Genomic DNA, 22316 nt, shown 5'->3' on the forward strand with positions numbered 1-22316 from the left:
GCACACTAAACAAAACTTTTCATTGTATCACAATATACTTGACAAAAATAATTAAATTCAATACTTATCCATGGAGATGCCTTAAAATTTCTGTTTTCTGATATTTTTCATGTTGAAAACAATAGAGGAATATATCAGTAGAGAATCAATCTTAACATTCAGGAAACTCCACTGATATTCAAAGAATACATGTAGCTGACAAATAAGCTCCTCTCCATTGATAGCACCCCACCACCCCCCACCAATGTATTATGGATCAGTGTACCAAGACGAGTAGTGTCTAATAATTTTCCCTGATCCTCTGCCACACAGAAGAAAACCCATTATCTCCATTCCTCCTCTTCTTATTCTGCTATATCTTTGCAAATTAAACTGTTTTACTTCAGCCGCAAGGCTGCTGGCTGCTAACAGGATCCGGTGCTCACTCGGGCGTGTGGGGAGGGAAAGGTGGTTGACTAACCCCTGGTCAATAAAACTTTCAGTGCTTCCACTATCTATTAAACAATTTACCCTCACATCATTAATTTTGATGCACACAGTGAGGTCATATAAATTGTGTGGACTCGCCTTATTCATGCGTAGGGAAGCAAGTCTGGCGTGTCCTTCATGTCCTTCCATCTGATAGTACTCGGCATCATATTCATCTCCTGAAGACTGTGTCCTCTGCTCCGTACCATTTGTCCAAGATGGCTGGCTGCACATGGCATTCCTCTATTTGTCTGTGGAGAAAGAAGAGCTTTCCCACCTCTCATTAGCATGAGAATGGGCCTTGGCTGTGGCCTTGGGGCTTCTGCAGACTTTTCCATAATGCCCACGTTTTCCACAGTTGGAACAGATCTTTTCTCTGGCAGGGCAAAGGGCTCTGCATTGTCCACAGAAAAAGCACTTTGGACCCTCAAGGTGTGCTGCTGCTGTGAATTCCTGTGAGGCAGCATACTTTTCTTCATGGGGCTAGAGAGTCCTGTGAATACTCCTCCAATTCTTTCCTGGTGCTTTCTAAAACTTCTGCAATAGTCTCTGCCTCATCTAGCCCACCATTCCTTTCTCCAGCAATCGATGTCTCATTTCAGTGGACCGTATGCCTGCAACAATTCTGTCCCTAATAAGATCCTCCGCATTCTCCTGAGCTGATACTGCTTTAAAGTTGCTGCCTCTTGTCAGGTCTCCCTTACTTGTTGTGACCTGGTCATGAGTCTGTACCGGGAGTGGAGTTCGCTAAGCCCTTTACTGTAATGCCTCTGTAAAGTGCTCATTGCCTCTTGGTAGGACCTGGCAGCACTGCAGCCTGTCTGTCCTCAACATAGAACCCCCTCTGCTGTTCACACACCTGACCCCAGAATGCACACCAATAGCCACAAAGAGCAGGAGGTACAGCCCGAGGGATAGAGCCTTCATTAGGACAGAGGTCCACAGGCTACTTCAGGAGGTCATCATAGAGCAGAGCACCAGCCCCTGGAGAGCCTAGGTGGTTGAAGAAAAGTCAGGAGAAAAACTGTGCATGGTAGTGGATTACAGCCAGACAATCAACAAATTTACACAACTAGATGCCTGCTCCCTGCCACGCATACCAGACATGGTCAACAACATTGCGCAGTATAAGGTGTTCTCCACCATAGACCTGAAGGTAGCATACCACCAACTGCCCATTAGAAGCAGTGATTGCATTTACACGGCATTTGAGGCAGACGGCAGACTGTATCAATTTCTGTGACTCCCCTTCAGGGTTACCAATGGAGTGTCCCTGTTTCAGAGAGAGTATAAAGTCTCTGGCAAACTCCCCTACTTGTGACCTGGTCATGAGCCTGAACCGGGAGTGGAGTTCACTATGTCCCTTACTGTAATGGCTCTGTAAAGTGCTCATTGCCTCTTGGTAGGACCTGGCATCCTGTATAAGGGAGTAAGTAAGGGTGGTCTCCCAGCTGCGCTAACAGAAGGATTAATAGCTCTTTATCTGATGCCTCAGCACCCTCCAAGTAATTCGGAAAGCATCTCTGCCAGAGGCCGAAGTGCGTGCCGGTTCTCGGATTTCTGGGGTCGAGTTCCAGCCTGTCTGGTCACAGCACATAGCTAAGCCGCAGTCTCTGGTCCCTTAGGTAATGTGGGGGCACCCCAGGGGACATTCCCAGTCTCTACGTGGTCTCTGGGTCTAGGTGCAGCAAGGGCAGACCCTGGGGTACTGGGAGCTGCTGGTAGAGCTTCTGTGGGGCATGTGTCTGCTGGAGGGGTTGTTGGCTGAGTCTCTGGCTTTGGGACGTTTGCAGCAGGCTTAGGGGGGGAATCCCAACGGTAGCATCAGGTCTCCGTGGTACTGGGGAAACTGCTGCTGGGGGAGTGACAGTAGTGGTGTCTGCTTTCCCTGGCTCTGGAGTGGTCAGGAATTCTGCACATACATGGCGATTGGGAGCACGACTTGTGGAGATCCTTCCACCCGTGCTTGTAATGGCCCCTTTCTGATCAGACCAGGGTTTAGGGTCGGCAGCGTCTGTACCGGCAAACCCATGGGCAGGCAGAGCTCTTGGCCATTTCTTACCTGCCCTATCGTACTTCTGAGGTCTTTCCCGCATTCCACCACGATTCCAGTACAGCAGTCCCTTGCCGTCTGTGTCCTTGGATTCACGTACGTGCTAGTCGTTCCCGGATTCCATTCCTCAGGAAGAGTCTCCAGGTGGTCAGGAATGCATGTTAGAGCAGAAGCAGCTTCATCCTATGATATTAGTTTATCAAATTGTACTGACAATAACCACACCAGCAGTGAAAGTATAAGACAGCTTATAAAAACTAATATGTACACTAAGAGGTCTTGCCTCTCTGCAAGACGAACCTGGAAGGTGAGACTGTAGCTCTGGACTGCATTATATACAAGGTCACCAGGATTCCCCCTGGTGACCTAGTTGTGTAATTACATATCACCACAGTCTCTTCAGGAACTATACATATCATAATATCTTTGGCTTGGCTTCGCAGACGAAGATTTATGGAGGGATAAATGTCCACGTCAGCTGCAGGCTCGTTTGTGGCTGACAAGTCCGATGCGGGACAGGCAGACATGGTTGCAGCGGTTGCAGGGGAAAATTTGTTGGTTGGGGTTGGGTGTTGGGTTTTTCCTCCTTTGTCTTTTGTCAGTGAGGTGGGCTCTGCGGTCTTCTTCAAAGGAGGTTGTGCCCACCGAACTGTGAGTTGCCAAGATGCATGGTTTGAGGCGATATCAGCCCACTGGCGGTGGTCAATGTGGCAGCACCAAGAGATTTCTTTAGGCAGTCATTGTACCTCTTCTTTGGTGCACCTCTGACACGATGGCCAGTGGAGAGCTCACCATATAACACGATCTTGTGAAGGCGATGGTCCTCCATTCTGGAGACGTGACCTACCCAGTGCAGTTGGATCTTCAACAGTGTGGATTCGATGTTGTCGGCCTCTGCCATCTTGAGTACTTCGATGTTAGGGATGAATTTGCTCCAATGAATGTTGAGGATGGAGCGGAGACAACGCTGGTGGAAGCATTCTAGGAGACGTAGGTGATGCCGGTAGAGGACCCATGATTCGGAGCCGAACAGGAGTGTGGGTATGACAACGGCTCTGTATATGCTTATCTTTGTGAGGTTTTTCAGTTGGTTGTTTTTCCAGACTCTTTTGTGTAGACTTCAAAAGGCTCTATTTGCCTTGGCGACTCTGTTGTCTATCTCGTTGTCGATCCTTGCATCTGATGAAATGGTGCAGCCGAGATAGGTACACTGGTTGACTGTTTTGAGTTTTGTGTGCCCGATGGAGATGTGGGGGGGCTGGTAGTCATGGTGGGGAGCTGGCTGATGGAGAACCTCAGTTTTCTTCAGGCTGACTTCCAGGCCAAACATTTTGGCAGTTTCCGCAAAACAGGACATCAAGCGCTGAAGAGCTGGCTCTGAATGGGCAACTAAAGCGGCATCGTCTGCAAAGAGTAGTTCACGGACAAGTTGCTCTTGTGTCTTGGTGTGAGCTTGCAGGCGCCTCAGATTGAAGAGACTGCCATCCGCGCGGTACCGGATGTAAACAGCGTCTTCATTGTTGAGATCTTTCATGGCTTGGTTCAGCATCATGCTGAAGAAAATTGAAAAGAGGGTTGGTGCGAGAACACAGCCTTGCTTCATGCCATTGTTAATGGAGAAGGGTTTAGAGAGCTCATTGCTGTATCTGACCCGACCTTGTTGGTTTTCGTGCAGTTGGATAACCATGTTGAGGAACTTTGGGGGGCATCCGAGACGCTCTAGTATTTGCCAAAGCCCTTTCCTGCTCACGGTGTCTAAGGCTTTGGTGAGGTCAACAAAGGTGATGTAGAGTCCTTTGTTTTGTTCTCTGCACTTTTCTTGGAGCTGTCTAAGGGCAAAGACCATGTCAGTAGTTCCTCTGTTTGCGCGAAAGCCACACTGTGATTCTGGGAGAACATTCTCGGTGACACTAGGTATTATCCTATTTAGGAGAATCCTAGCAAAGATTTTGCCTGCAATGGAGAGCAGTGTGATTCCTCTGTAGTTTGAGCAGTCTGATTTCTCGCCTTTGTTTTTGTACAGGGGATGCCCCGGTCCAGGCAGTATGGTCCGACTTAGGAAGGGAGGGAGGCCCCTCCAGCCCGGGTAAGAAACCTGCATAGGAGAAGGCCACTCCGATATAAAACCTATGACCCAAGGTCCTCGCTGCCACGTCCCAGCTTGCTTGGCCACGGCACACGAACCATGGGTGTAAAGGGTGGGGCCAGTACTGCGCGCACTGCACTCCACCTAAAAGCTCCTTTGCGCTGGCCCGAGGACAGGTCACAAACTCAAGCTAGCATGCTGGAACATCAAAACCATACTAGACAAGGCCGACAGACCTGAACGTCGGTCTGCCCTCATTGCACATGAACTCCTCAGACGCTCTCAGTGAAGTCCGCTTTGCAGATGTAGGCAGCCTCCAAGAACGCTCTACTGGTCTGGCAAGCCTATGGATGAACGACGCCTATCTGGTGTAGGCTTCATGGTCAAGAACTCCATTGCCTCCAAACTCGAAAACCTCCCGACAGGCCACTCGGACTGGATCATGTCCATGCGACTCCCCCTTCAAAACAAGCGTCGCATCACCCTCATCTGTGTCTATGCTCCAACCCTCCAGGCGGAACCAGCAGAAAAGGACAAGTTCTACACTGACCTGCGCAACCTCATTCAACGCACCTCTACACCCGACAAGGTTGTCATCCTTGGCGACTTCAACGCTCGTGTCGGCAAAGACTCAGAAACCTGGCCAAGAATCCTGGGCAAGCATGGTGTCGGCAAGTGCAACGACAATGGGCGCCTCCTGTTGGAGCTCTGCGCAGAACAGCAGCTTGTCATTACAAACTCCCTTTTTCAGCAGAGGGACAGCCTGAAGACTACCTGGATGCATCCCCGATCCAAACACTGGCACCTCCTGGACTACGTCCTGGTGTGAGAAAGAGACAAACGAGATGTGCTCCACACCAGGGTCATGCCCAGCGCGGAATGCCTCACTGACCACCGGCTGGTTCGCTGCAAGCTCAACCTTCACTTCAAGCCAAAGTCCAGGAACAGTAAAGCCCCCAGAAAGAGGTTCAATGTTGGAAACCTGCAGTCAGACGAAGTGAGAGGAAACTTCCAGGCAAACCTCAAAGCAAAGCTTGAGGATGCAATCCGCCTCACGGACTCGTCCCCTGAAACCCTCTGGGATCAGCTGAAGACTACCATACTGCAATCCACTGAAGAGGTACTGGGCTTCTCCTCCAGGAAAAACAAGGACTGGTTCGACGAAAACAGCCAGGAAATCCAGGAGGTGCTGGCAAAGAAATGAGCTGCCCACCAGGCTCACCTTACAAAGCCGTCCTGGCCAGAGAAGAAACAAGCCTTCCGTTGCGCATGCAGCCATCTTCTGCGCAAACTCCGGGAGATCCAAAATGAGTGGTGGACTAGCCTCGCCAAACGAACCCAGCTCAGCGCGGACATTGGCGACTTCAGGGGTTTTTACGAGGCTCTAAAGGCTGTGTACGGCCCCTCACCCCAAGTCCAAACCCCGCTGCGCAGCTCACACGGCGAAGTCCTCCTCAGCGACAAGATCTCCATCCTCAACCGATGGTCAGAACACTTCCAATCTATTTTCAGTGCCAACCGCTCAGTCCAAGATTCTGCCCTGCTCCAGCTTCCTCAACAGCCCCTAAGGCTAGAGCTGGATGAGGTCCTCACCCGGGAAGAGACATATAAGGCAATTGAACAACTGAAAAGTGGCAAAGCAGCAGGTATGGATGGAATCCCCCCAGAGGTCTGGAAGGCTGGCGGCAAAACTGCATGCCAAACTGCATGAGTTTTTCAAGCTTTGCTGGGACCAAGGAAAACTGCCTCAGGACCTTCGTGATGCCATCATATCATAATAGAGTTGAGCAACATTACAAAAAGTCCCTCATTGCTTCCGATCAAATGAGCTAAAGATATTATTGGCAAGAGAGGAATAAAAATCACAGAATTGAGGATAATAGCGAATCATACCAGTCTCAGGTATGTGAAATAAAAGCAGAAAGTGCAAACAAATTCAGAGTGTTGTGTGTGTGTGTGTGTGTGTGTGTGTGTGTGTGTGTGTGTGTGTGTGTGTGTGTGTGTGTGTGTGTGTGTGTGTGTGTGTGTGTGTGTGTGTGTGTGTGTGTGGGTGTGTGTGTGTGTGTGTGTGTGAGTGTGTGTGTGTGTGTGTGTGTTTGAGAGATAAGGAATGGAGAAAAGGAAAAAGAGGGAGGGAGGTGGAGAGAGATGGAAAAAAGGGAGAGGTGAGAAGGGAAAAGTTAGAGACTGAAATAGAGATGGAATGGAGATAGAAAAATGGAAGGAAAGAAAAGGGAGAGGCAGGGAAGAGATAGAGAGTGAAGGAATTTTAATAATTCAAGTTGACAGAATGAGGAATGTCAGTCTCAAAATAAGGGATTGGCCATTCAAGACTGAGGTGAGAAGAACCATCTTCATTCAGAGGCAAATTAATCTTTGAAATTGTACTGTGGAGAGTCAGTTGCTGAGTATCTTAAGACTGGAATCAGTAGATTTTTGAATGTTAATAGAATTAAGAAATATTAAGTTAGTTCAAGAAAGCACCACTCAGATAAAACTTCAACTGTTATCCAATCAAAAATGTCAGGGTTGGAAGGCATATTGCTGTTTGTCATTTGTTATGTCTTTATGTCTTCAGTCTCTTCAATCTGAGGCGCCTGCAAGCTCACACCAAGACACAAGAGAAACTTGTCCGTGAACTACTCTTTGCAGATGATGCCGCTTTTGTTGCCCATTCAGAGCCAGCTCTTCAGCGCTTGACGTCCTGCTTTGTGGAAACTGCCAAAATGTTTGGCCTGGAAGTCAGCCTGAAGAAAACTGAGGTCCTCCATCAGCCAGCTCCCCACCATGACTACCAGCCCCCCCACATCTCCATCGGGCACACAAAACTCAAAACGGTCAACCAGTTTACCTATCTCGGCTGCACCATTTCATCAGATGCAAGGATCGACAATGAGATAGACAACAGACTCGCCAAGGCAAATAGCGCCTTTGGAAGACTACACAAAAGAGTCTGGAAAAACAACCAACTGAAAAACCTCACAAAGATAAGCGTATACAGAGCCGTTGTCATACCCACACTCCTGTTCGGCTCCGAATCATGGGTCCTCTACCGGCACCACCTACGGCTCCTAGAACGCTTCCACCAGCGTTGTCTCCACTCCATCCTCAACATCCATTGGAGCGCTCACACCCCTAACGTCGAGGTACTCGAGATGGCAGAGGTCGACAGCATCGAGTCCACGCTGCTGAAGATCCAGCTGCGCTGGATGGGTCACGTCTCCAGAATGGAGGACCATCGCCTTCCCAAGATCGTATTATATGGCGAGCTCTCCACTGGCCACCGTGACAGAGGTGCACCAAAGAAAAGGTACAAGGACTGCCTAAAGAAATCTCTTGGTGCCTGCCACATTGACCACCGCCAGTGGGCTGATAACGCCTCAAACCGTGCATCTTGGCGCCTCACAGTTTGGCGGGCAGCAGCCTCCTTTGAAGAAGACCGCAGAGCCCACCTCACTGACAAAAGGCAAAGGAGGAAAAACCCAACACCCAACCCCAACCAACCAATTTTCCCTTGCAACCGCTGCAATCGTGTCTGCCTGTCCCGCATCGGACTGGCCAGCCACAAACGAGCCTGCAGCTGACGTGGACTTTTTACCCCCTCCATAAATCTTCGTCCGCGAAGTCAAGCCAAAGATGTCTTCATTCTAATTTTGTCTCAGAACTAAAGACATAAGATTTAACAGGATATAAGCAAATAGAACTCCAGGCAAAATATAAACGGAATGTGATAGAAATTCTCATAATTTTACTTTCATCAGTTCTGATACCTTAACTTTCTCCCCAATGGTGTCCAACCTGTTGACCATTTCAACATCATCTGTTTTAATTTCAGACTTTCACCATCTGCAGTGTTTTCCCTCATCTCTCAAGGAAAGATAACATGAATGGGTGGTCGATGGTTGATGCAGGCATGGTGGTCTGGAAGGCCTGTTTTGTGCTCCATCTCTTTGACTCTATGGATGGGAATGGGTGGAAAATGAGATGGAAAGAACAAATAGAAGGATGGATGGTAAGGACCCATTAAATTTTAGTTTAACTGGACTTTGTTGCTTTGTTGTTCAAATGTGATCCAATTGCTCTAACTCTATCTCATGATGTTTATTGATTTAAACAGCTAATTTGCAAGCCTGTGATACCTTCCACCATCCTTCTCACTTGCCTCTCTTATCACATACAGCACATTCCTTCAGAAAGTCATGAAATGTGTATAATATTGTTGGGGACAATAATGAATGCCAGCCAGGGCTCATCTTATGATGACTAAAGACTAAATATCCTCTAAGCAGTTTCAAGCTGTCATCTTGACAAGAGTTGGGTGTGACACTAAAAGCATTTTTAAAATAGATGCAAAGTTCAGGCTTTACCATTAAGGAGATCGTAGTGTGGGTGTAAAAAATGTCATCTCCTTCTATGTTTCATTGCTGATAAAGAACTGTATCAAGGAGACACTAAGGTAATGACATTGACTTGATCTGCACTGCCAAACTGTGGGAACATTACTTTGCAATTTCATCTCACTCCGAGTCCATAAATTAAATAACACAAGCTAGGACGCATGTAGCATTGGGAAATATTTTCTGACAAAATGTCTCCCATATTGTGCCCAATCTTTATGATCATGTCAAAATGTTCAACTGCCTTAATAAACTATAATATTCCTTGGCTGCCTCTTATTAGACTATGCTTTTTCCCCTTTGCTTGTCTTTATTTTTTGTCCTGCATTATTGGTTCCAGAGCATAGATCAAATTAGGAAGGCTGGGGTGAATTATGTTAACCTCTCAAAATCCTGTCAAGAAAGAAGTTGTGGTAGATGTCACTATAGGAGCTGCACTTTGCAATTTAACTATTCCACAAAATACTTGCTTGTGTTCATTTAGCTGGGAATAGCAAATCAGGTGTCAGAAAAGTGAACTAACCAATACAATGGGAAGACACCACTACTGAAGACTCGATGACCATCCTCTCAAATGGATAATCATAACTGGGTCTGAATCCACCCACCTGAAAAGTGAGGTTGCAATGCATGTGAGACTTCTTAGACTATAGGCAAAAAAAAAATGTTTCTCTTTCGAGTTAAATCTGTGGACATAGACCCACACACATATTGTTCTTCCTTCTTGAAATACAACTGGAATGGAGATGAAGCACACGGATATTATTGTATGATAAGTCAATAATAACAAGTTTTTAAAAATCCTGGTTACATATAATGCATTCAGTTGGTCCTTTTTTTCAATTACCTTTCATTTAAGATCAGCAGTGAAATCTCCCTCACTATTTGAGTGAGAAAATTAGTGGACATTGACGATTGCACTAAGTAAATATAGTTAGGCACTCCAATAATTAATCAAGCCACATTTTAGAATGGAGCACCACCTGTATTCTCTATTTGTGGCATATTTAGTGCCAATGATCAAGGACAAATTTCTACTTTTGTATTATTTCATCTCAGTACAGACATTCTGGAATAACCACTTAAAATCAGTTTTTCATTTCCACTTACTGTCTCCTTCTCCACTGACCCCCTCCACACCCCAAAACAATGTCGATTTCAAGTTGCATGGTAACCTCCATGTAATCTCATCTCTTGCATAGAACCTTACCGAAGTCAAATAGAAGTCCATACAGGCAACATTCAATATCCACCAGTGAACATGAATTCAATTCCAAGCTACTATGTTGTCTGACCAGGAATTAAGCAGACAACCTTTACATTATTCAGAGATCATAATGTCATAACCACATTTTAGCAAGTAAGCTGACTGGTCAAGTACTAAAGATTATTGTTTTATATATTCCACAAAGCATGATTAACTTAAACTGTGCCACACAATAGAGTAGCACAGTGGATGTTAGTGCATTAACCTGGACCAATGATCCAGAGACAATTCTAAATTCTACCCTGGCAACAGGGGAATTGAAATTGAATTAATTAAATAAATCTGGAATAAAACAAAGCCGCACTTCTATCCAAGCAGTTCCAATACAGCTACAACATTGGCATCTACCCAAGAATAAAAAACACTGCCCAGGTTTGTCCAGTCTGAAAAATTAAAGTCATATTTTTGTCTTATAACTGCTATTGTAATCATCTGTAAAATGATGGAAGGCATAGTGAACTGTTCTATGAAATGGCACTTACCTACTGATATTTAACTTGGGTTCTCCCAGTTCACGACTCCCAATCTCAGTAAAATCTCAGTTCAAATTAGAGATGGAAATCTTACTTTCAGGGGTAAAGTGACTGTCCTAAAGACAGCATTTGAGAGAGCGTGGCATTATGAAGCTAGAGTAAGACTAAAGTTAAGCGGGAAAGTCTCCAGTGGCAGGAGTCATACCTTGTATAAAGGATAATTTTTCGCTGCATTCCAGAATACCACAGCAGAAGTTCCTTGGCATAACATTCCCAGCATTATCAGCTTAGATCGTTATTTATGATTAAAATGAAGCAGTCCATATACAGAAAGCCACCTTTAACATGTAGTTAAGGGCTAATTTGAGGAGCAATATTAACACATCCACAAATGGAAGGTAATCATCATCTCTTACAAACAAGAGTCTCTAAAGATTTCCCCTTGATATCTAATGTCATTAGCTTCACCGGATATACCACAATTCATATCCTTGAAGATGTAATTGGCCAGAAAATTAGCAGGACTGATCACATAAATACTTTGGCTAAGAAAACCACTTAATGGCTGGATATCCTACGACAAGTAATTAATATCCTAATTTCCAGAAAACATTGTTGAGTGGCCAATCAGAATTGTGATGAAATTGCATACACTTGCTCAAATGAGTGCAATAGCAAAACTAGAGACACAATCTGGAATCTATCACACCAATTGGCGAGCAATCCAACAGTGCCTTATGCATTAAAAAAAGATCTCCATCACCAATGTACTGCGACTGGAGAATGCAACTGTACTGCGACTGGAGAATGCAACTGTACTGCGACTGGAGAATGCAACTGTACTGCGACTGAAGAATGCAACTGTACTGCGACTGGAGAATGCAACTGTACTGCGACTGGAGAATGCAACTGCACTGCGACTGGAGAATGCAACACATCCACAAAATCTACTGGCATAATTCACTGAGGTTTTCTTAACTCTTCTTTCAAAAACAATGAGCTCTGCAGCCTACAATACCCAACACCTCAAACTGGCAGGCAACCATCATCTCTAACAAACAGCCTAGTACCATTCAAAAATTCCCCACCAATCCATGAATTATCAGCAGTTGGAAGTAAATTGTTCTCCTTTCATCATTGCTCAGACAAAATTCTGAAGCATATCGGTAAGCATTGTTGCCATACAAACTGCACAAGTTCAGGAAAGTGATTCACAGTCCTATGTGCAATTGAAGATGAACAATTAATGTTGGCTTTCCCAGTTAAGCCTATAATTCATGATTGATTAAGATGAATATGCTAATAAATTATTGCCATTAATAAGGTAGACATTCTCGATTTGTTGGAAGACTGTAAAAATAAATTGTAATAATAATCCAGAATACCAAAATAAATTAAGGTTCAAATTTTAATTTTTACCAGTTTCTGGAATCAGAAATGTGTTAATGTGAGAACATCTAAAAAGTTTACACATTTTCTGAATAACTTGTAAGTATCAGAATCAATTATCAGATGAAAAGAAGATGAGTGAAAAAGGTATCAACATAGTTTCAGAGTGTAAAAAAAATCTGGATCAAACTGACTCATTCTGGCATTTGAAGAGGTGTGTTGATAAAATTTTACATTCTGCAATACAGAAGCCGTTTCACAAAAGGTAAGTCATACATTAAACCTGTGAGAGTTCAAGTAAAATAATGAAGTAAGGTAACAATTGGCTTGTACTTGAGAGGGGATGAAGATATAAATATTAAAATATGTGAAAAATGAGAATTGATGCTAGATCTGTACATAACTTGAATTTTGATTTTACATAATTAATGTAGCTTTGTCAGATTTGGAAATGTTGGGGGCAAGGGATATTGATTTGAAAAAAAAATTTCAGATCAATAAAAAGTGTTTGAGACCAATATATGAAAAATATAGTGGCTCATGAAGTTTAGCACACATTGAATGTTCAGGCAATTATGTAAAAATGTGACAAATTTTTGAGGCTTCATTGATACATATGTTTTGGTCTTGCCCTAGTTTATAACATTTTTGAAAAAAATTACTTTCAAACTTTATCAACCATTTTTAGGGTCAAATTAGAACCATGCTCCTTAATTCCTCTATTTGGTTTGTCTCAAGATGAGGAAATACTATTGACTTCATCTCAGAAGCAAATCTTAGCTTTTACCTCATTGATTGCTAGTTGGGCAATTTAGATGAAATGGAAAGACGGCACTCGACCTACTTATACTCAATGGTTACAGGAGGTTATGTCCTTCCTAAGTTGAGAGGAAAAAAATCAAATATAATGTTAAAAATGTAAAGTTGAATTTTTATAAGACATGGGGCCCATTCATAGAGTATTACCCTAATTTTAAAAAAATTAGGGTGTTTGGTCTGGTTTCCCAATGTCATCTTTCGTTTCCTACGTATATTAAGCATGCAAGTTAACCTTGCTTAGAGAGGCTTGATTAGTAGGGGATTTTTTTCCTCTAATTTTTTTTTTCTTTTTTGGTGTTTTGAAAATGGGTTTGATTAAAAAGGGTACACACAATTTATACCATGTATGCTTAAGGTATTATTTGAAAAGCAGAAAATATCTGTTTTCTCATATATTTGGTTTTTTTATTAGATATTTTAAAAAAAGAAAAAAAAAATCCATATTGATACATTGGGGCAAGAACATCCTGCCTAACCAGACCATTTATGGTAAGTTTCAGTTTTTCCTTGAAGCCACTGGCACTGGACAAGATTTGTCACATTTAATCTACTGTTTTGTCCAACCTGATAGGATACTTTCCTATAACCTGTCTAGAACATAAGAACATGAGAAATAGAAGCAGGAGTAGGCCATCTGGCCCATCAAGCCTGTTCCACCATTCAGTGAGATTATGGCTGATCTGATGATAGGCTCATCATCACCAATCTGTCCTTATCCACATCTGTTAATTCCCTTAATTTGTAAAATCTATTTACCTTGTCTTAAATATATTTACTGAGAGTCTCCACTGCTTCAAAGGCCAGCAAATTCCACAGATTCACCACCATCTGGGAAAAGCAATTCCTCCATATCTCGTTTCCTAAAACTACTACTCTGGATCTTGAAACTGTCACCTAGTTTTGTTCCCCCCCCTACCACTGGAAACAACTTACCTACCTCTAATTTATTCAAGCCTTTCATAATTTTATATGTTTCTATAAGATCCCCTCTCATTCTTCTAAATTCCAATGAGTACAGTCCAGACATCCCAATCTCGCCTTATGGGCAATCCCTTCATCTCTAGTCTAAATCTAGAAATTAAATACCCAAGGATATTAAACATTCCTTGGCAAATGACATTGTCTTTTATTGTATTTACTAGTACCCAGCTGGACTGTGTTGGATGAACAGCATCAATACCACAAAATCTCATAATCTTTTGGCTTGGCTTCGTGGATGAAGATTTATGGAGGGGTAATGTCCACGTCAGCTGCAGGCTCGTTTGTAGCTGACAAGTCCGATGCAGACACGGTTGCAGCGATTGCAAGGGAAAATTGGTTGGTTGGGGTTGGGTGTTGGGTTTTTCCTCCTTTGTCTTTTGTCAGTGAGGTGGGCTCTGTGGTCTTCTTCAAAGGAGGTTGCTGCCCGCCGAACTGTGAGGCGCCAAGATGCACGGTTTGAGGCGATATCAGCCCACTGGCGGTGGTCAATGTGGCAGGCACCAAGAGATTTCTTTAGGCAGTCCTTGTACCTCTTCTTTGGTGCACCTCTGTCACGGTGGCCAGTGGAGAACTCGCCATATAACACGATCTTGGGAAGGCGATGGTCCTCCATTCTGGAGACGTGACCTACCCAGCGCAGTTTGATCTTCAGCAGTGTGGATTCGATGCTGTCGGCCTCTGCCATCTCGAATACTTCGAATTTGGAGATGAAGTCGCTCCAATGAATATTGAGGATGGAGTGGAGACAACGCTGGTGGAAGCGTTCTAGGAGCTAAAATCTCATAATATCCATGCCCAAAAGGGCTTAATTACCAAGCAGAAATCTTGTGGTCCTTCTACTAACAAGTATGCATTGATTTACACATATTAATTTCAATTGTGCAATAGCTCTGCTAACATCCACCTTAAGCTACAATTATAGAATTAAAATGTTCTTCCTTTACAAGCTTTACAACTCTGGTTTTTTTTTGCTGGTTTTGGTTTTTGGTTTTTTCATTTAAAACCTGAGTTAATTACCTGACTTTGTGTAATATGCACATCATTATCTTATCCAAAGGCACCAACCTCTATCAACAAAATCTGTTGTACCTGATCCTTCAATTGTTCTGGCTGTCTGTTCAGATGCATGTGATTCTTTTCCGCTGCAGCTTTTGCAAAACAATGACTTTTACTGTATCTGTTACATATCTTAACAAAAACAGGATAATGTTACCCATAGTTTTATCATTTCCATGTACTCTTTCATCTCATCTGTAAGCTTTATTGTTATACTTAAAGTTTTCATTTTGTTTACATATTGCATTCATATTCAACTGTTGCTTCACCACACAACAATCTCAACTTTAAACTCTAAGGTCAGTTTAGACCAGTGGCTTTCAAACTTTTTTTTTCCCATCCCTATGCCATGGCTGCTCTGTGATTAGTAAGGGATGCTTAAGGTCACGTGTGAGTGGAAAGAAAAAGTTTAAAAACCAGTTTTAATCACACCTTTTTGACTCGTTATGTGCACATTTTCATAACTCAAAAGAAAATGAGCCAATCACAATTTTTTTCAAGCAAAATATTTCAGTGACAATTGGGTGGTTCTCAACAATTTTTTCCCCACTCACCCTTTTGAAGGTTCTGTTCATGTCTGCCTCAGAAACTGGGAGCACAGTCACCATGAGCTGTGAGGTCACAAAGGTGCATAATGGTTATTCCCTTTGATGTAAGCATAAAGGCACTGAACACAGAAGAGATGAATCACAGTTAATGAGACTACCTTGTTTCGCTTTATAGGATGTGATCGTGTGCAAGCCCTGTCACAGCTGTCGAGCATCCGTCTGAAACCAGGTTGGTCTAGAATTGTCTCTGCATTAATAATAGACTTCAGGAGGTTGTACCCTGGTGTTTGTGTATTTCACTTGATCTGAATGCCACTATCTTCAGATGTGTCTGTGCAAGTAAAATGAAGTTTGCAACCTTCCACCTCAATCACAATGTGGCATGTTACAATCTGAATGCATTTAATTTAATCCTATCCTTCAACTCTATCATCAAAGATAGTTTGGTCAAGCTGCCTTAGGCCTTCTGCAGTCTTTCTGGAGTCTGTGCAATGTGAACATCATCAGCGTTCTCATACAAAGGGGCTGATCCAAGATAAGGGACCAGACACTTAAAATGAAGAAAGGTAGAAATTTCTTCTCACAGTAGGTTAGATCTTTGGAAGAACTTAATGTGTGGATTGTGGATGGACATATATTCTGGAAAATCTGGGAACTGTCACAGAAGAGGAGATGAGGTGATCTAATTAAATGTCAGGTCAAGCTTGTGGGGTCCAGTGTTCTACTCCTGCTCCTATATCCTTGTGTTCTAATGATCAGGGATATTATTACATTCTTGAACTAGACAACCACTTATTGTTGTCAGGATGAGTCAAATTCCATTAAATCGTAAGAGCAGCTGAAATTCGTTTCAAAGAGACAAACTCTTACTTTTAATAAAGTAGACACTTTCAATCGCCACGGTCATTCAGAGCTACAGTATTTGCAAAGCCATTTCCAAGATCTGTCTGAAATAAAGCAAGCAAAGAACACTCCCATAATATGTACTCAATAAAATGACATAGCAAATAGAATTTTTAATAAATTTACTAACTTTCCAAAATTGTCCGGCCCATCTTATAGGCCTTGGAGGTAGTAGAAGCTAAAGTTCTTTTACTTTAAAGCAAGATTGGGCAGATGAAAATAATATAAAGATCATAACATCATAAAGATTTATGGTGCTGATGGAGAAAGTTTAGCTTATTACATCCATGATGCAAATAAAATCCCTGGAGAAACCAACACATGAAATAAACTCCATTTGAATTAACATATTCAATCTGCAGTTGGCCTGATGAGCAGATTATTATCTTATTATCTGGCTTTGAATTAATGAATGAGATGGACCTCACTGCCATCTTCTTCGATATTTATCTCATAATGGAATAAAAAAGTAAGAGTGATAATGTTACTGACTTTTCATTTTAGTATTTCATTTTAATTAGTGGTTAAATCACAGGATTAGGATTCAGAATCCTGGACAATTATTCTTTATTCTATACTTCACCAATTGCCATTGAAACTTAAATAGATGTAATTACATGAACCAGCATCCTGCACATGGTTAAAAAAAAATGACTGTGCATCAGTAAATCATTAATTATCTCTGTAATTATTAAATTTTCCAAGCAGGTTACATGCCATGCACTTGCAAATTCTCCAAAGCTGCTAACATTTACAGCTACCTGGTGGTCAATAACCATATACTGTTAAAGGATGAGAATGTAATTAAGATTCTAAATGGGATTAGATTACTTTGCTCCACAACACAGATACCATTTGAGCTCTAAGTTTGTTAGGGACTAGTTATTTTGCCGTCTATCACACAGCCAAGCACTCTACAAAATTATACATAGCTCAATGCCTCCAAGATTAACCAATTTTATAATTGTAGTTTTCAAGAAATAGACTCTCGCCACTAATTAATGATGTGGGATTTAATTGCGGTGTCTTCTCTGAATGTGGACATGTTTAGAGGGTCTGTTAAACTGGTGTCTTGTGGCGGGTTTCACACTGTGTTTCCAGCTGTTTTCAGCCCTGTTGTCTCTGTATGATAATGTGTTATAGCAAGTAAAAGTAAATAGGCTTATAGTCAATAAAATAGAAACAGCTGAGGCATGAAAGCTGAATATGAGCTCGGGATGGGTGGGGAGGGGAGGGTGGTTCTTTTTTACATATTTCAACATATGCTGGTTTTCATGTTGCTGCTTACATTCCTTGGGTTTGTCAGAATGATCATGGGAAGAGCAGTTTGACATTCTCCATAGAAGTTACTGATGGTCGAAGAACATAGGCCAGAAAACATTCCTTGGTCAGTTTGATATGAAATGGAAGATGATGCCATTTACAGCTAATGTCACCTGGCAATGAGACTAAAACATGTAGATGTATTTTCAGTCAGATTCCTCAGCTGCTAAGGGCATTAAGTCAAAGTCTTTACTTCTCGTTGTCTATCACTCGGTGGTTGAAGGGAGTGTCTAAATCAGTGAGTGATTTGAAATTCTTTCCCCCATCTAAAATCAGCCTTTGTGCATCTGTTAATCTTCCTCCCATTTACTGCAAACATTGTGAGGTTGTTTACATACATTTCTGCATTCCTATTTAACTTCTAGATCAGTGCAATGGCTCAAACATCTAAACCCACAGCTACCAATTTTCACTGAGCACACCTCCTGCTTTCCATTTGAATTGCTGGTTATGTGGCAACTTCAGTAATATCATGAAATATGTCAGTAGCCAAGTCACAAACTACACAACCATTTCCACCCAGTCAAGTAAATAATATATTCAATTTGTCTAACTGCTATTTGTTTTCAATAAATCCATTTGCCCAATTGGGTTGATTCCTCTTGCTAGTTAGTTATTTGCATCACCCTTGGGGGAAGCATACTTGTTTGCACAACAGTAATTGGGTAAGGAAAAGGAGTTGAATTTGCGTTGTAAAGAATCTTAGGACTATAAAAGAGGCAGTACTGAAGAGAATGATGTCTCAGTAAAAAGTGCATATGTGCCTAGAAATTAAATTGTGCTATGCAATTGCAGTTTGACTTTTTTTTGGAATGAAAATTGTTGGGTTATTTTGCAAAACTCTGGAAATGCCTGTTGTGAGTCACTCTTTTCATTTCCCAGGTGGTTAACCTATCAAGGTTTGATGCTTTCTCCCCTGCAACACTCATTTTGGAGTTCTGGAGGGGAGTGCAGTTTTGGGATACCCATTTTCTGCTGTCTGTGGACATAATTTCAAATCAAAGCATCAAACTGGGAGACAAGTCATCTGAGAAAAGTATTTACTTCCATTTTTTAGCCTTTACCTGTTTAAATATTCCTCAATGTTTGAGAAGTCTCTCTCACCCCATGACCTAGGCACTTTAATTTTTGCAGTGCCTCCCAACCAGGTGACAACGTACTGGTCCTGCTTCACCATCCTACCACCCCTGCCTCTCCTAACCTGTAATACAATGTTTTTCCTGCTCCCCAGGTGATTAGCTAGCCTGCAATCATTGTATCCACAACAGTTCCCCTTGCACCACACCACAACAACAATATCCTCCCACAACAACCTATAGGTCTGTTCCCCCCCCATCCCTTGGAACAATCTGCAAGTCCCCACTGCTTCTTTAATTAATTTCCTCTCAAATGCTGGGCTCTGGTGCAACCTGAACTTCCACCCTAAATGGGAACTGTGGCTGCATGAAACCATCAGTATTTGATTCAATTTCCGAATCCTAACATCTTTGGACTCTGAGTAGTTCAGTGGAGTAAGGAAATATGAAATATGGAACTGCTTGCCATAGGTGTTCCTGAGGACTCTCTACTGGGATGAGTGCAGTTCTAATAATGCAAGAATTTTGTCAACATCTGATCTACCATCCTAAGCATTTGCTCTCTCCACCACTTCCACACTTTGGCTCTCTGTGCGCCATCCACTAAAAGATCTCAGCAAAGGCTCTTTAATAACATCTCTTAAGCACATAATCTCTTACACCTAGGAGGACGAAAGCAACAGCTCTATGGGTCCATCACCATCACCACATTTCCCACTACATCACATGTGGCATTGACTTGGAAATGTATTCACTTCTAATCACCTGTGGAAGTGTCTTCAGAGCACTGAAATGGTTCAAGGAAGCAGCTCACCACCAAATTGTCAAGAGCAAACAGAAATGACCATTAAATAAATCTTTCTAATAAATTGGTTAAATTCAGATGTCTAGCTTTAGTATGCAGGATGAACATATGTATTCCAGCATTAAGGAAAAGAAATTAAAGGGTAAGAGCAAATATGCAGAGAGATAAGAAATGTAAAGAAGGGTTCAGGAGGGAGCAACAATCCTCTACAGAAAATATAATGCTGACCTATTGGACAGGAACTCACACTTCTATTTGAATGAATGGTAATTTATGCAAACATGAATATGGACCTTTTGGAAAATCAGTACCCTGTATCTTTTGAAAGGGTTTCCCAGTCAGCATCTGCAGAGAGAGGAATGAACTCAATGCCATCTGCGGCTGATTTGACCATAAGAACAAGGAAGAACCACCACTGCACACTCTTATGTCCCGTGATGATCCTCTCCCCTCCATGCAGGCTGCCTTCAGGAGAGTGAATCCAAGGAAAGTATCTGGTCCAGATGGAGTACCCGGCCAGGTATTAAAAATTTGTGCTGACCAACTTGCCACTGTATCTCACTCCAGCATGGTATGGTACCTACCTGTTTCAAATAGGCATCAAGCGTAACATTATCCAAGAAGAGTGTGGTAACCTGCTTAAATGACTATCGACCAGTAGCACTTACATCATCAGTGATGAACTGTTTTGAAAGGCTGGTGTTAAAGCAGCAACATGCATCCATTCCAATTTTCCTATTGTTGCCACAGGTCTATGACAGATGCCATCTCACTGGCTCTACACAAAGCCCTGGAACACGTGGACATCAAAGATACATACATCAGGATTCTTCTTTATCAACTACAGTTTGGCTTTTAACACCACCATCCCATCAAAATTGATCAGCAAACTCCAAGACCAGGAACTCATCACCTCACTATGTAATTGGATATTGGATTTTCTCATCTCCAGACCACAATCAGTGAGGATTGGTATGAACATCTCCTCCACAATCTCCATCAATGCCAGAACATAACAGGGCTGTCTTGCTAGCTCCCTGGAGTACTCACTTTACACCTATGACAGTGTAAAACAGCAACACCATCTACAAGTTTTAGCCAATGCCATAGTAGTGGGTTGTATAGAAAGGGGGCAATGAGTCAGTATACAGGAGGGAGACTGAAAACTTGTGCACCAACAACAACTTTGCATTAAGGAGTTGAATGTTAACTTCAGGAAAGGAAAGCTAGAGGAATTCAATACAGTGATCACTGGGGGATCAGAGGTGGAGAGGGGGAGCACATTTAGGTTCTTGGGAGTCATTATCTCAGAGGATCATTCCTGGACCCAACACACTAAAGGAATCATGAAGAAAGCACATCAGCAACTCTACTTCCTTTGGAGTTTGTGCTGGTTTGATAAGACATCAGAAACTCTGATACATTTCTACAGATGAGTTCCAGGTCTTGGAAAGTGTGCAGATCAGCTACATCACAGTCTGGTATGAGGACACCAATACCCCTGAGTGTAAAGTCCTCGAAAATGTAGTGGACATGACCCAAGACATCACCGGCAAAACCCTCCACACTATTGAGAACATCCACAGGGAATGCTGCCGTCATAGAGCAGCAGTAATCATCAAGGATTGATATCAGCCAGCACATGCTCTGTTCTCACTGCTACCATCAGGAAAGAGGTCTAGGTGCCTGTGATGAATCTATGTCATGCTGTCAGTCTTTTGCTGTGCATAGTCTACCCCACTGACATTGGACGTGTATTATCTCTACCACTAAAGACACTCCCCTTGGCTATAACTGTGTATGCACCCATACATTATTCATTATTGTACTACTGAGTTTCTACTAATAAAAGCCATGATTCCTGATTAACTACACAGCCTTCAATTTCTTCATTAACAGGCACTTCAATTTTATTAGTAGAAATGGATGCAGCACTCAAGCCAGAGCGGGTGATGATCGACCAGTCTGCCCCAAGGGCCAGAGAAATCTTCAACCACGGGATTACTTGTTTCGATTACTACATGGCTCGGAACAACATGGTCGATGAGGTGATACAGTGGGGCCACCTAAATTCCTTACTGGGTGAGATCCCTTTTGCCGTAACTCGAGGAGCTGCGACTCTGGCTATAGCTCGGGAACAACTGATCGCATACTATGGGGCACCACAGAATGTGGTACTTGCCCAGCGCCAGTTGCTGACTAGACGCCAGAAACCCGGGGAAAGTGATGCTGCCTATGCACTGACTCTTGACTCGTTGGCAAACGAATGCAACGTCGGGCAGTCAATGTGGAACAACACCGCAATGTTTTGAAGCTGGATGCTTTCGTCAACAGAATCAACTCCAGTTACATCCATCAGAAGCTATTAGAAATAGAGCCTCTGACCTATGGCCAAGCAGTCACGCTAGCCAAAACCCTGCGAAGAGCTATGCGGTCCTGCAAAATACTGGAAACTGAAAAGGAAACACCCAGGAGTGCTGGAACCCCGAAGGAGAGGAAGGGATGAATGCCTGGCAAATATTACTTCTGTAATAAGAGCTGGCACCCCAGACGAAAGTGTCCACCTCGATTCACTACTTGCAGTTACTGTGGGAAACATGGCCACTTCGCTAAAGCATGTGGGGCGAAAAATACTCCCACTGATAAGAAGAAAGAGAAAAGCACCAAGAAAA

The 22316-nt window shown here is 42.8% G+C and overlaps 2 long non-coding RNA genes across 2 annotated transcripts in view; one reads left to right on the forward strand and one right to left on the reverse strand.

Annotated features, from left to right (window-relative positions):
* LOC138762657 (uncharacterized) overlaps positions 1-15565 on the reverse strand; it is a 79937-nt gene extending 64372 nt beyond the window's left edge. The window contains exons 1-2 of the long non-coding RNA XR_011357025.1: positions 15544-15565; positions 15023-15121 (exon numbers count right to left, since the gene is read on the reverse strand). This is a non-coding gene — a long non-coding RNA (uncharacterized lncRNA). The remainder of the gene's footprint in view (positions 1-15022; positions 15122-15543) is intronic.
* A 98-nt stretch (positions 15566-15663) lies between these two features.
* The window catches only part of LOC138763252 (uncharacterized), a 29501-nt gene continuing 22848 nt past the window's right edge, over positions 15664-22316 (forward strand). Inside the window, exon 1 of the long non-coding RNA XR_011357446.1 lies at positions 15664-15766. This is a non-coding gene — a long non-coding RNA (uncharacterized lncRNA). The remainder of the gene's footprint in view (positions 15767-22316) is intronic.

The sequence above is a fragment of the Narcine bancroftii genome, chromosome 5 (genome assembly GCF_036971445.1).
Source record: "Narcine bancroftii isolate sNarBan1 chromosome 5, sNarBan1.hap1, whole genome shotgun sequence".
Classification (NCBI taxonomy): Eukaryota; Metazoa; Chordata; class Chondrichthyes; order Torpediniformes; family Narcinidae; genus Narcine; species Narcine bancroftii.